This window comes from Macrobrachium nipponense, chromosome 49, assembly GCF_015104395.2.
Source record: "Macrobrachium nipponense isolate FS-2020 chromosome 49, ASM1510439v2, whole genome shotgun sequence".
NCBI classification, from domain to species: Eukaryota; Metazoa; Arthropoda; class Malacostraca; order Decapoda; family Palaemonidae; genus Macrobrachium; species Macrobrachium nipponense.
The window spans coordinates 19,182,223-19,197,099 of NC_087224.1; the positions used below are offsets into that span (position 1 = coordinate 19,182,223).

General features: G+C 40.0%; 1 protein-coding gene and 1 pseudogene across 2 annotated transcripts in view; one reads left to right on the forward strand and one right to left on the reverse strand.

Moving 5' to 3' along the window:
- Positions 1-14,877, forward strand: part of LOC135205367 (transmembrane protein 241-like) — a 261,462-nt gene that overhangs the window by 10,723 nt on the left and 235,862 nt on the right. The window lies entirely within an intron of this gene.
- LOC135205259 (transmembrane protein 241-like) overlaps positions 5,840-14,877 on the reverse strand; it is a 62,381-nt pseudogene continuing 53,343 nt past the window's right edge.

Sequence of the window (14,877 nt, forward strand, 5' to 3'; positions counted from 1 at the left end):
TCCATCTCTCGAAGATAAGAGTCTCACTCTATTTAGACGATGGCTGATCCGGTCCACGTCAAAGGAACAGTGTCTGGAGGACCTACATACGACATTACAGCTGACGAAGGACCTAGGCCTTCTGGTCAACTTCGAGAAGTCCCATCTGATTCCCACACAGTCCATCGTGTATCGGGGATTCAGATGGATTCAGTGGCTTTTCAAGCATTTCCATCCATAGAACGTCAAGCTAAAATGCTTAGAGAAAGTATCGGTCTTCTTAGAGAAGGAAAATATGCTCGGCGAGGGAATGGATGAGTCTGCTGGGGACCATTTCCTCGCTGGAGAAATTTGTTTTTCTGGGAAGGCTGCACCTAGACAGCTTCAGTTTTTCCTAGCAGACACTGGAAGAACAAGAAAGACCTAGACAAGATTTTGAAGAAATCCCTCAATCGATCAAAGAGCATTTGAATGGTGGTCCGATCCCGTCAAGCTATCGGAAGGGATGTCCCTCAAAAGTTCTGAGCCCAGACCTAGTGTTGTTCTCAGACTCGTCCATGACGGGCTGGGGAGCAACAACTGGGGGAGGAAAGAAGTGTCAGGTCCTCTGGAGAGGGGAACAGAGGTCCTGGCACATAAACCTCAAGGAGCTAGAGGCGATTCGTTTGGCGCTTCAATGCTTCGAGTCAAGGATTGTGGGACGAATTGTACAAGTCAACTCGGAACACCACCACGGCGCTCGCATATATCAAAAAAACCGGGAGGAAACTCTATCTCGTTCCCTGTTCAGGATAACGAGGGAAATCTTACTTTGGGCGAAGCTGAGAAATGTAACGATTCTAACGAGATTCGTTTCAGGACAGCAGAACGTTCGTGCGGATCTCCTCAGCCGTCAACATCAAATGCTTCCAAACGAATGGACTCTCCATCCAGAGATTTGCAAGGAGTTATGGAAACTTTGGGGACGCCCACTGGTAGACCTCTTCGCGACAGCAAAAACGAAGAGGCTTCCTATTTACTGCTCTCCGGTTCTATACCCAGGAGCAATAGCAATAGACACCATGCTTTGGAATTGGAAGAGGATGGATCTCTATGCCTTTCCTCCATTCAAACTCCTGGGAGAGGTAATAAGGAAGTTTGCGGCGTCGGAAGGAGCAAGAATGACGTTGATCGCCCCCTTTTGGCCTGCAAGCGACTGGTTCACAGAGGCCATGTCATTCCTGGTAGACTTCCCAAGGACACTTCCAGAAAAAATCGATACTCAGACAGCCCCACTTCGAGAGGTATCACGGAAAACCTCTCCGCTCTGAGTCTGACTGCATTCAGACTATCCAAAAGTTGGCCAGAGCGAGAGGTTTTTCAAGATCGGTGGCAAGAGCTATTGCCAGCGCTAGAAGAACATCTTCCCAAGCTGTCTACCAATCGAAGTGGGCTGTCTTCAGAAGTTGGTGTAGAAGGCAAAATATTTCCTCCTCCACGACCTCTGTGAGCCAGATTGCTGAGTTCCTATTACATCTTAGAAATATAGACAAACAAATCAGTGCAATCGACACGATTAAAGGCTACAAAGATGCGTCAACGGTCTTTCGACACAGAGGCTTAGATTTATCAAATGGATTTAGATCTTCCTGATCTATTGAGGTCCTTTGAAACATCAAGCTCCACGAGACAAGATTCCCTCATGGAAATTTAGATGTTGTCTTAAAAGTTTTAATGTCAGCCCCATTGAGCCTATGCACGCTGCCTCTTTGAAAGATGTAACTAGGAAAGCTATTTTCCTAACCGCTTTGGCAACAGCTAAGAGGGTTAGCGAAATCCAAGCTATGGAGTAAAACATGTGGGTTTCAGAGAACACAATGCGTGTGTTCGCTGAGCCCCTCGTTCTTAGCGAAGAACGGAAAACCCATCCAACCAACCCCTGGCCTAAAAAGCTTTGATATCAAGGGGTTATCAAAGTTCGTCGGATGAGAGCCGGAGAGAGTTTTGTGCCCTGTCAGAGCTCTCAAATTTTATCTGGAAAAGACCAAGCAATGTAGAGGCCCGTCAGACAAACCTGTGGTGTTCGGTCAAGAGGCCGGAATTACCAATGTCTAAGAACGCACTGGCGTTCTTTTCTTGAGAAAACCACCATAGGGAAGCTCATTCGTCCTGCACGGATGGTGATCTTAAAACTGCTAAAAGTTAATGCTCACGAGGTTTAGAGCGGTAGCTACTTCGGTGGCTTTTTCAGAAAAATATGGCACTCAGTGATATCCAGGGTGCCACATTTTGGCGAAGCAACTCTGTGTTTGCTTCACACTACCTCAGAGATGTGAAGGCGACATATGAGAATTGCTACTCGCTTGGACCATACATTTCCGCGGATACAGTATGGGGACGAGAAGCAATACGAACCCCATCCTTTAGAAAATGGATGTGTGTGATTTTAATTATGGCTTTGTTTTTTACGGTCGTAGGGTTGGCCGCTTGAGGCGGTCTTCCCTTTAATTAGCCTGAAAGTTATGGGACTAACTTTAGTGAGGCTAGGTTAGGTGGTATTTATTATGCTTCGTTGTCTTCAGTATGGTCAATATGGTCTAGTCACATTGTGGTCACGCTCCCGTTGACAGATCATCTAGAACTATCCAGCTATACAGGTCGCTACCTTGCTGGAAATTCTAGTTAAGCAGAAGCAGGCTTGGGTGACAGTAATCACGAAGTCAGCATGCTAAACAGGTAGGGAACCAAGATGTCAATCATCTGCATGTTGAAATGTTTCCAAAATCCTTCTATCTGTCCCTTCCCACCTCCAATGGTGGGATTCAGCTATATAATATCTGGCAGGTAAGTGTCATGAACAAAATGATATTGTCATGATACAATAAAGTTTGTTCCATACTTACCTGACAGGATATATAATCAAGTACCCACCCACCTCCCTCAGGGGACAGTGGTAAAGAAAATCTGAATAGAAAATGGAATGGTTCCCGGTATCCGCCTCCCAGCGGCGGGAATGGGTACTAACCACCTAGCCGACCACTGCGTTTGCCGGGAGTTTCGAAATTCTGTCGGTCGTCAGAGAATACAGCTATATATATATCTGTCAGGTAAGTATGAACAAACTTTATTGTATCATGACAATATCATTTTTGATGTCATATTTCATCTGCCAGATCAGCGTTTGAAGGCGTCGTAACCTTGGAAATAATTTCTGATGAATATAATTGAAAAGCGTCGTAACCTCGGAACGTCGTAAGCCGAGACCGTCGTAACCCGGGGACTGCCTGTATGCCTATGCAAAAAAACATCCAGCGAATGGGTGGAGAAGGCATTTTGATGAAACTTGATGAAAACACCCCCGGAGTAACCACTTCCAGATAATTAGCATCAGATGGCTCATGATGAAGACAATTATGTGCCACTATGGAAACCATCTACACAATTATAGAAAAGGGTGCGGTGTGACTTGGTAAACCAACTCCTCTTACTGTAAAGTATTTTATCAAGATCAATGATTCAGATACATCTAGTTACACCTAATAACCTTGAAAGCCTGTAATGACCACTCAAAGATGTTTCCTCTACATGTTGATGATAATATCGCAGAGTGGAACCTGAGTTAAGTGTCTTTGGTTGATGATATGAGCTCCTAGTCCTCAGAATACCTTGAAGTAACAAATAAGACTACGTATATCCAATACAGGCAAGTCGGCCTGGTTTACGACGGTCTTGGCTACATCTTTCCAAGCTTACAGCGCTTTTCAAATATACATAAAATACATTCATAAAAAATCTGTTCTGGCTTACAGAAGATGTTCTAAGGTTGAAGTGTTTCATCCTTACAGTGCACTGGAAGCGACAGAAGAATATATGTACATTTTTAGAGGAAATTCTACAAGAACATGGATGCACACCTCACCAGAAGCAAGGTAAATCAATTAGGAAGTTTTCAAGACAACCAAAGGATTAAAGGTAAGGCCTTCATCAATTTTAATTCATTACTTTTAGCTATTTTTTAAAAGGGTGCTCCGGCTTGCATCGCGTTTCAGGAACGGAACTCCCAACATAACCTGGGGACTGCCTGTACTATACAATGTGAAAACAACAGGGTTTGGGACATGAAGATGATATTACGAATACATATCATAAAATTCAGCGCCTACCAATTTTATAGTAGTATTACATACAAAGGGAGGAGTCAATGAAACAGTATGCCTCTACTAAGTTACACAACACATTTTTCTATAACTAATAGTTTATATTGACAAACTGACATGAGGCCAAGTGGTTCCCCATAGGAGGCTGAAAAATTCCTCCAATTAGTCCTAACTAAACTAGGACCTCCACAGTAGAATGACTTTTAATGAGAGACCATGACGACAAAAAATCTGGCAGGTCTCACAGAGGTTCTAAGGTCTTGATGATCTTTCTCCACAGACTAGATTTTGACCTGAACTAGCACTGTACTATTTATGTTCACTGACTTATCAATCTAATACTGACACAATCATTAGAATTACTTTTGAGACGATCATTAGACCTTAAATTGTCACAAAGGGCGGGAAGATCTGAGTCAGACTTGTCCCAGCTGATTATCAGAACAAAATACAGGCAGTCCCCGGGTTACGACAGGGTTCCATTTCAAGACAGTTGTAAGCTGAAAATCGTCATAAGCTGGAACATCATAAAAAATAAAAAAATCCTAAGAAAACCTTACTTTTAATGCTTTGAGTGCATTCAAAACTATGTAGTAAACTGCATTCTTATTGCATTTTACATCATAAAATACCTTCAAATATTGATTATTTTGCATTTTTGGTGTCATATTTCTTGTGCCAGATCAGCGTTGCAGGTGCCGTAACCCTGGAACATGCATCGTAATTCTAGAAATAATCTCTGATGAATATAATTGAAAAGCACCTTAACCTCGGAACGTCGTAAGCCGAACCCGTCGTAACCTGGGGACTGCCTGTATTTAAACAGATTGATGATGCTTTGATTGGTGTCACCTGCTAATAACACTTAAACTAGAATACATAATGGCAGTACCTGGTTATCGGTGGGGCTCCATTCTCGGAGGGGTGCCGATAAGCAAAAACTGCCACTAACCGAAACTCGTGATTTATGGCGCCATAATGGAGCTCATGGCGCCAATAACTGGTGATCGGCGCCACCTCTGTTAGGTATGCTATGGCGCCATAAACTCATTATTGGCGCCTTGTAAAACCGGATTGCCAACAACCGAGTCCGCCGATAACCAGGGACTGCCTGTACAACCAAACCATAATCAGCAACAAGCATAAAAAAGAAAATAGGAGAGAAGTATAACTAATCAAAATATATGCTAAGAAAATTAAATGCTTCACAATTAGTTACTAATAACGTATAAATATAACACTACAGTGGTCCCCCCGTATTTGCGGGGGATAGGTACCAGAACCCCGCCCCCCCGTGAATAGTTAGAACCCATGAATGTTAGGAACCCCCATAAAAACGCTAAAAAACGCCTATTTTGTTAGTTAAAACTAAAACAAAAACACACTAAAAATTTTCATACTGTTTTTTTTAATAGTTTTATCACAAAAAAAAATTGATTAAAAAAACCAGGAATTTGTGGATATTTCTCATAGAAAAATACAGCGAATGCGCGAATTTTCCGCGAATAATGCGGGGAAACGTTCCCGAGAGAAATCTGTGAATGTGTGAGTCCCAAATACGGGGGGTCCACTGTACCCCCAAACTAACTATACATGCTTAACTCAGTGAGAAGAAAAGTAAACAGCAAAAACTAGGAAAAAATAATTATACCAACTAAACAAACATGAAACCAGCAAACAGAACAGCTTTTCATAAAAGTCTAACACTTATACAAGCTCTGAACTTAAGAAGGTAGGGATGCACACATGCCTTCAAATGACCTAGAACTGCAAGAGAAATCTCTAGTGGCATTTGTGACATTAAATGAAATGCTTTTACACCATCCAAGAAAGAGGACAGGCAGTCCTTGGTTCATGGTGGGGGTTCCGTTTTCAGTGGCACGCCGTAACCTGAGAAATGCCATACACTGGAACATCATAATAATAATTGGAATAAATGACACTTATGGTATGGTAAAACCGGGTTATGGCACTGTAAAAATGGTTACAGCACCGTAAAATCAGGTTAATGGTGCCATGAGCCAAGCACCATAACCTGGGTACTGCCTATATGTAAACACAACTGAAAATGAATGAAAATTAATTTGAAAAAAAGAATTGTAGCAAATCCATTTTACTGGAAGCAAGGCTGAGACCAAATACAAGGCACTAAAACTCAAGAGTAACTCAGTCTGCCACCAAAGGGCTGTGGAACTTGGACACATACTCAATCAAGTGGACCAGGTATGGATTCCCCAGTGGCTGAAGGATGGAGCAGGTGAACAACAGGGCTAATGCAAAGTAATTGGTTTGTGATGGAAGAACCACTTAGCTACATGGCAACTGTATCAAAACAGAAAATATCCAGAGACAGTTCATATGAAATGTGAATCAGAAGCACAGAAACTATTTGGAGATGGATATCGCAGTAAGGGAGACTTAAACTCTTATCTCTCTTAAAAACAAAATTCATGAAAACCTATAATATTACCTTTATATTAATATCATCAATAGTGATACGTTCAATGAGAGATCACCATGCAAGAATAGTGTTGTTTCTTATTTACAACCAAAAGTAACTAAAAGAAAGAGAGATTATATAAACTTTTAAAAAATCAATAGAAATATGGTATTGTATTTGAAGTTAAAATTTCAAGCACCTGAATTAAGGATTAAAGAAAAAATAAAATAAAATACACTGCCTGTTCCAACCAAATGTGAGAAAATGCAGAATACTACAGAAATCAATAGGAGGAATTTGAGTCACTCATCCATCCTATCTCGTAAAAGTAATGATAAACTCTGCAAAGATCCAGCAAAGGAGGAGGGAAGAAGGGCACCTCCAATTAGCCTGGATCTATGAAGGTTTACTTTGTAGTACATGAATTAGCCTACCTGAAAACATATGAAAAGTATAAACGATCAACATCAGTATAACGAGCGTCAGCTATTTTGGAATGGAGATCTGTCGGGCCATGCACGTAAATACACCAACATCCAAAAATACGGGGAATAATCTGAAAACTGAAAAAAAATTGTATGTATGATATTGTAGTTAAAAAATACACTATACTGACTACATTTTTTAAAAATCTACAAATATCTGCAATTATTTATAACTGAATCACAAAGATATAGAACATGATGAATGCATAAATAAAGGCAAATGCCACGAAGGGAAAGTGAAACAACAGAGTAGTTGCTAAGCCTTTTGACACACGGTCCTTTACTAGCAATTAAGGACCGTGTCGAAAGGTCTAGCAACCATTCCATTGCTTCATTTTCCCTTTGTGGCATTTGCCTTTATATCTGCAATTATGAATAACCAGCAACATCTTGAACTTAAATGCACATCTTCACATACTGTCATATCGATGTCTGCCAGTACAGCTGCCACAGCTGAACCTATATGATCAAGCTTGCAGCAAGTGCCACAGGACCAGCACCACCACTCGGAAACTTGGGGCAATCTCCATTAGATACAGAGTTGCACCTAGCGTATTTTGTAAACATAAGAACACTGGAACACTCTGCAAAAACCACAAGTAATAAGACAGATATCCAGCAAAAATAAAACAAAATCTTATGGGCTCATGAAATACATTTACTGAATCCTATACCCATAGGTATAGTTATAAGTAACAAAAATTAATCATAGAACCTTGAAGGTACATGAAACTGGAATTGATGACTAACTTAGTATCTAGAATAACTTGAATGCCAACTCTGTCTAAAGCATTAACAATGACAATGTACAGTATCAAAATGAATAGTTTTTAAGGAATATTTTAAGGTTTGTAGATACAATCCACGGCCTTACTGGTTCCTATCAAACTGATAAGAAGGGACGACTTCTCAATAATTTACCTTGAAGATCACGATACTTTTCATGCAGTAGTTAGAGATGGTCCTCAAATGAGGCATACCCAATCTCTCCCTGATTCAGGAAGAAGTACAACTCTTGGGAAAAAAACATATCATCTACAGTGGGGCATCGCTTATTCACGGATCAGTATTCACGGATCCAGTTAATCACGGGTTTTTTCTTGGACCGTTTCTCATGTTACATCACTGGTATGAATCGCTGCATCACGGGTTGTTGTGTTGCGGTATGCGATGTTTTTCGGTAGGCTAACCCTCGGCCGTGGTCCGATAACTACCAACATTCTTATTTAAAGACTCATATAATGATATTAAACTGACAATAAAGGTAATAAAACCATTCTCACCTAATATTATTGTCCTATCTTCGAAATAAATAGCCTATTCAAGGTTTATGTACGACGTTCATTGGTAGGCTAAGCGTAGTTGCAGTGCGATAACCACCAACGTACACAAAACATTCAATTATGATATAATTGACAATAAGGTAATAAAACCATTTTTCCATTATATATTATAGTCATATCTTCATAATAAATAGCCTATTCGAAGAATAATTCCACACCATTGCACTCAACTTATCGTCGGAGTGGCCAGCCACAAAATGTAAGCATATACCTTTACGTACGAAAATGGTTTATGTATACGGTTGCTGTTCAAAGCGACATTTTTTGTTTTGATAAACTTTTAGAAATTTTAATAGTAGTGGTAGTGTAATTACAGTAGTAATAACATTAAGGCTAAAATTAATTCGAACTTCATTATTATTTTGGCAGTATTCGTATATATAACTTCTCTGAACAATGAAGTCATACAAACGCTATTTGTCTAGATTATCGTAAGTATTGCTGTTTGTTATTGGCGACGAAGCGTAAACGAAATACATAAAAGCATTTTTTACCTTATTATATTATCGTCATATCTTCATAATAAAAAGGCTATTCGTGAGTAATTCCATATCAGTGAAATCAATTTTATCTATGCGAGGCCAGCCAGCTGACAAATGTACGTACGTATATGAAAATCAAATTATGGTAGCGTCACAGCAAGATTATCTTTCGAAATTTTTATAGTACTATTCATGCTACGTAGTAATAATGTTTGGAATATAACGTAACATTAATTTTCAATACAAAATATATCGCAAAATATCATCGTTATTTTGGTAGTGAATAATAGTTTAGAATTATCATACATACACGCATTGTTATGGGTTTGTGCCAGTGATAAACAACCAAAATAACGTTCTCCTTTAACCTGTTAAGCGTCCTCCCCGGATGAGCTCGCTGCTAACGTACCGTCACGCTTTTTTTGTAATCAGCGATCATAGCACTGATGATAGTTTTTCAAAGTTAATATTGATTTTTATGTTTATTATTCTTACTGTAATTAAGTGTAGGAAATCTCTCTCTCTCTCTCTCTCTCTCTCTCTCTCTCTCTCTCTCTCTCTCTCTCTCTCTCTCTCTCTCGCTCTGGGAGTCCAGTCACTCGGCAAAGAAAATTCATCTTCACTCCCGCTATTGGAAGAAAAAGTTTGTATCATCACTGGAGGATTCAGAACTAGAGCTCTCATCATCAAATAGGTTATCAATATCAGACTCCTCATCTAGTATTTGAATGATCTCACCTGAAGAAATACGCCTCCTCTTTGGGACATTCATTGTGAAAGACGCGAAAATCCAATTTGTCTCGATAAACGCCCGAAGCGTATTGAAAGAAAACCAACAGGGACAGGCAGTTTTTTAGCATAAGCGACCACCAGGAAAGAGTTGTTTCCAGGCTGGAAATAAGTTCCCCGTGTGCTGAGAGTGTTACCAAATGATGTTCCTACATTTCTATACGAGTAAACGTATTATTACGGGGCTGACGGCTTGACAAGCACAGTCAAAGTTTTGAACGTAATATCCCGTTGAAGGCGCTACCGAGTAGATCGCGGGTAAGTAAACGTATTATAGCGGGGTGAGCTTAACAGGTTAAGTCAACGCGTTTAGGAAAAACATGACATAGAATCGACTTGCGACTTCGTTCACTTTGATATTTTTAAACGATACAATAACTATCATTTGTACTACTAAAACCATCTTCACATAAGTAATTTTTCGTAAGATATGTGTTGTTACAAAAGCTAGCTTATACATAAAAGGCTTTTATAATTTAAGTCACCATATACATATGTACCCAAACTCATTGTGGGAAATTTACTACTGTTTCCTCGGATATTGAAATACTTTAGCATCATTCAAACACTTTAATAATATAAATGCAATAAATACTAGTCTACTACATTTTATTTTCATAGTATACAAATACTACATACAGTTATATACACATACTTTTATATACAAAGTTAACAGTTATATACACATACTTATATACAAAAATTAATCATATGAGTAGTGATCAGACGACAGCTGTGCACTGGACTACGTACGTACTACTTGGAAGATAAAACAAACAAAAATTTTGTTGTTGTTAGTCGCCGGGATAGATTAACATTTTTCCAGAGATTAAAGAGCTGAATTTTGTTTTGAAGGTAATTTTTCGTAAGATATGTGTTGTTACAAAAGCTAGCTTATACATAAAAGGCTTTTAAATAATTTAAGTCACCAATATACATATGTACCCAAACTCATTGTGGGGAAATTTACTACTGTTTTTCCTCGGATATTGAAATACTTTAGCATCATTCAAAATCACCCTTAATAATATAATGCATAAATACTAGGCTATACATTATTTACATCGTATACAAATACTACATACAGTTATATAACACATACTTTTATATACAAAGTTAACAGTTATATAGTACACACACTTTTATATACAAAATTAATCATATGAGTAGTGATCAGACGACAGCTGTGCACTGGACTACGTACGTACTACTTGGAAGATAAAAACAAACAAAAAATTTTGTTGTTGTTAGTCGCCGGGATAGATTAACATTTTTCCAGAGATTAAAGAGCTGAATTTTGTTTTGAAGGTATGTCAACCGCGTTAGTAAATAGATATCATCTTCTAAGGAATTTTTTTTTTTCTCTTCTTTTTGCGGAAGAATCTTCAAGCCATTTTGCATTCAAAGTAATGAGAAGGAATCATTCTATTCTTCATGAAATCAGTAAAATACTTACACTAATAATAAAACTAAACTACGTACTGTATGCAAAACACATACATCATCGTTAGCTTCGTGTGTGTAAACGTTCATTCTAAGAAATTACAGAGTAGTATAACTAACACCTGATTGGTTGGTTGGTAGCCATGGAGATCTGTTATCCAATTGACTGCCCTCTGCTTCTGTTCTATTATAGACATACGCCATGGATGGCACTAGGTTTGAACGTTACCATGTTCGTGATTTTCTGACTGCTGACGGCAAAAATTACTCAATAATTTTCTTTATATAATTATTCCTTCGTGAAAACAATAATATAATATCGCGGTTGACATACCTTCAAAACAAAATTCAGCTTTTTAATCTCTGGAAAAATGTTATTCTATCCAGGCGACTAACAACAACAAAATTTTTGTTCGTTTTACTCTTCCAAGTAGTACATACGTAGTCCAGTGCACAGCTGTCGTCTGATCACTATTCATTATTAACTTTGTATATAAAAGTATGTGTATATAACTGTTAACTTTGTATATAAAGTATGTGTATATAACTGTATGTAGTATTTGTATACGATGTAAATATGTATAGCCTAGTATTTATGGCATTATATTATTAAAGTGTTTGAATGATGCTAAAGTATTTCAATATCCGAGGAAACAGTAGTAAATTTCCCCACAATGAGTTTGGGTGCATATGTATATCTAAGATGACTTAAATTATAAAAGCCTTTTATGTATAAGCTAGCTTTTGCAACAACACATATCTTACGAAAAAAATTACTTCGTGAAGATGGTTTTAGTAGTACAAATGATAGTATGTATCGTTAAAATATCAAGTGAATGAAGTCGCAAAGTCGATTCTATGTCATGTTTTTAACTTTAAACGTATAGTGGTATGAAAAACACCAGTGTGTCGTAGCGATGCGTCATCAATATAGTGGTATGAAAATACCCACATGGTGTTGTAGCGATACGTAATCACAAAGTACAAATCCTTTTCCCGGACCATCCTCAGAATTTTACGACTCTTCAACTTCAAGATCGATATGGTAAAATATATTATATAGTCATACTTATTGTTAAAATTCACAAGTTGAACTGCAAAACATTATTATAATTTTGATTGTTATGTACATATATTTTTTGTGTTTTACGGAATGTTTGTTTTGAAATAATACCTATTAGTGAACATATGGTATTAATTGTCCCACTATTTTATTATAGGTGATCTTAATTATCTCACATTCATTTAACAATATTATATTAATATTTATTTAAATAAACTGTAATTAATAAATAAACAATAATGAAAAACATAAAGGGAAAAAATGTTTTCTGGGCTCAGCTCGTGTCGCTGCGCGAAATATCCTTTAATCTATTATTTCTAGGGTAAATGTACTAACACATACCAGAGAATAAATAAAATAAAGAAAAAGGTCAGTATAACTGACTCGCTCACCCTCCAAGAGGGTGTCGGTATGGAACACTATGCGAGTGAGACCACTACCACGAGCCCAAATACCAATAGAAATCTCCCACAACAAAAACCCTCCATGAGGAGAGCCGACCCACAGAGTGAGCAGCTCGTACTACTACTACTCCATCCCATGCTGCCGACTGCTGCGCCTCTGGTGGCCATCCTTTTCAGTTAGCGCACACGAGTCACACGTGTTATTTTTCTCTCTGTGTTTTTTTGTGCCCTTTCGTTGGATTTATCTATAATGGAGCGTGCAGCTATCGCAGCAGCTAAGTTAAGTACTCAGTATTTATGGTTAGTTTGGTTTTTTTCCGACCCTGGGACAGTATTTGCCGTTTTTTTTAGGTATAAAATCGTTCTCGGGGTCGGAAGCATGGCAGCACGGTTCTGCCGCGTGATGGGTCGTTTCTTGGTCTCCCATACCTAGAACATCCCTTATTTATGTACGCTCTATTTGATTATCCGCTTTGTTTAGATTAAGGTCTACTCAGGTTGTCATGCATGCATGTATTTCACCTTATGTAGGCTTTTTTCTATCCAGACCCTAGTCCAGGTTCTTAGTATCGGCCTCTGACTAGCTTTGAGTGGTAGACTTGCCTTCGGGTTAGTCGTACACTCCTGGATTTTTTCTCCTGCTATATTACTTTCTCTCTTTCATTTTATTTTATTTATATATGTATTTTGTCATCGTTAGGTTAGTTAGGCGTCTGGCTTAGCCTAGGTCCTGGCTCATAGAGCCTATACTACCGCTGATCAGTTCAGTTGCTTCCCTATAGCATCTCTCTGATCAGTTGGTTTTAGCCCTGTGGGCCTGTATGCTACCGCTTTTCAGTTCAAGTTGCTTCCCGATAGCTTCTCTCTGATCAGTTGGTTGGCCTAGGTTTGGTTATCGTATCTCAGTTTACCGCCTCGTGGTCACTTCGTGATCACGGGACAGCCAGACGCCTGCCCAGTCACCCTTCCCCCCCCTCCCGCTCTTCCATAGAGTCGGGGCGGGGTGGGTCGGTCTGGCCCATGCTCGCTCCGCATACCCGAGCCTGCCTCCCTCTCTCCCCTCAGGCGGAGGGGCTAGGGAGGTCGGGACAGACCCAGACTGGTCTCGACCATCTCCGGTTCTTCTCGTCGGCCGGGTGGTATACTTGTGGGGGGGCCCTGGCCTTCCCCCCTTCCCCCCCTCTGTTACTTACCTTGTCGCTCCGGGCTAGCCGAGCATGTATGTTCTCTCGCCCTTTCCCTCCTTACTAGAGCTCCTCCTGATCGGAGTCCTGGTATCCAGCGGAAGGGGGGGGGCTAGTCCACCCAGCAGAGTGGACCGGAACATACAGTAGGTCACTACTAACCTTACCGTATTGCTGAGTTACTACACTCCGCTTCACACTGGACCTAGTCCGGTTCGCTTGTGTTTAGGTTAAGTTATCTATAAGTTTATCTTAAGTACCTTAAACCATCCCCCCTCCCTTTCATATCTTACCGGATCTCTCCGGGATATAGCCTATTCAGGCAATGCAGGGAGGGGTTATGCCAATTTTTTTTCCGAGCTCCGGCATGTAACGGAGTTCTTTTGTCCTTTAGTCTGTAAGTGATGCCTTTTAAGATACTCATGTGTCTTCCCACTTACAGGCCACCAACTGTGAGCATCCGGGATGTTCCGCTACACTTCAGGACCCCTGTGGACACGAAGTTTGCCGGTCCATGCTCCATGCGCGACTCCGCACGGGGACATCCAGGTCTGGTACCATGAGACGTGTCCATATGTTACGATCTGGTGAGCCAGCGGTTTTGGAAGGGGTAGTATTCCATCTCCAGTAGCTGCTCCGCTTCTTTTTTAGTGCTAAGTTTTCATCATTTACTTTAACTTAAGGCATCTAGTTTAAGTTATACTCTAAGTTTTAGTTTTTAAGTGATTCTTAAATCTAAAATACGCCCTCTCTTACAGGCTCCGGCAGTAAGGGATACCGCACTGGCTACCCTGCGGGCCTGGGTCGGAGGTTTTGGCAAGAACGCCGCCAAGGGTCAGCCTACATCCTCGAGAAGCGGTTAGCACTATTAATCTTCCCGGAGGCAAGGCGACAGTTACGTCGACCCAGTAGAGGCGGACCCGACTATCGCCTTCATCCAACAACAGCTGGCGGCCTCCTTAACTGAACAAGACCAGGATATCTCCACGGATGTCGCAACCCTGGATATTAATGTTGAACCGATGGTAGGTATAGAGACCTGTTGGTCGAGGTAAGTAATGTGGGCAACCCAAGGGTCGCCCTTGGGTGTGACTGTTTCTTCTACCCCTGCAACCTCTCCATCCTTCCA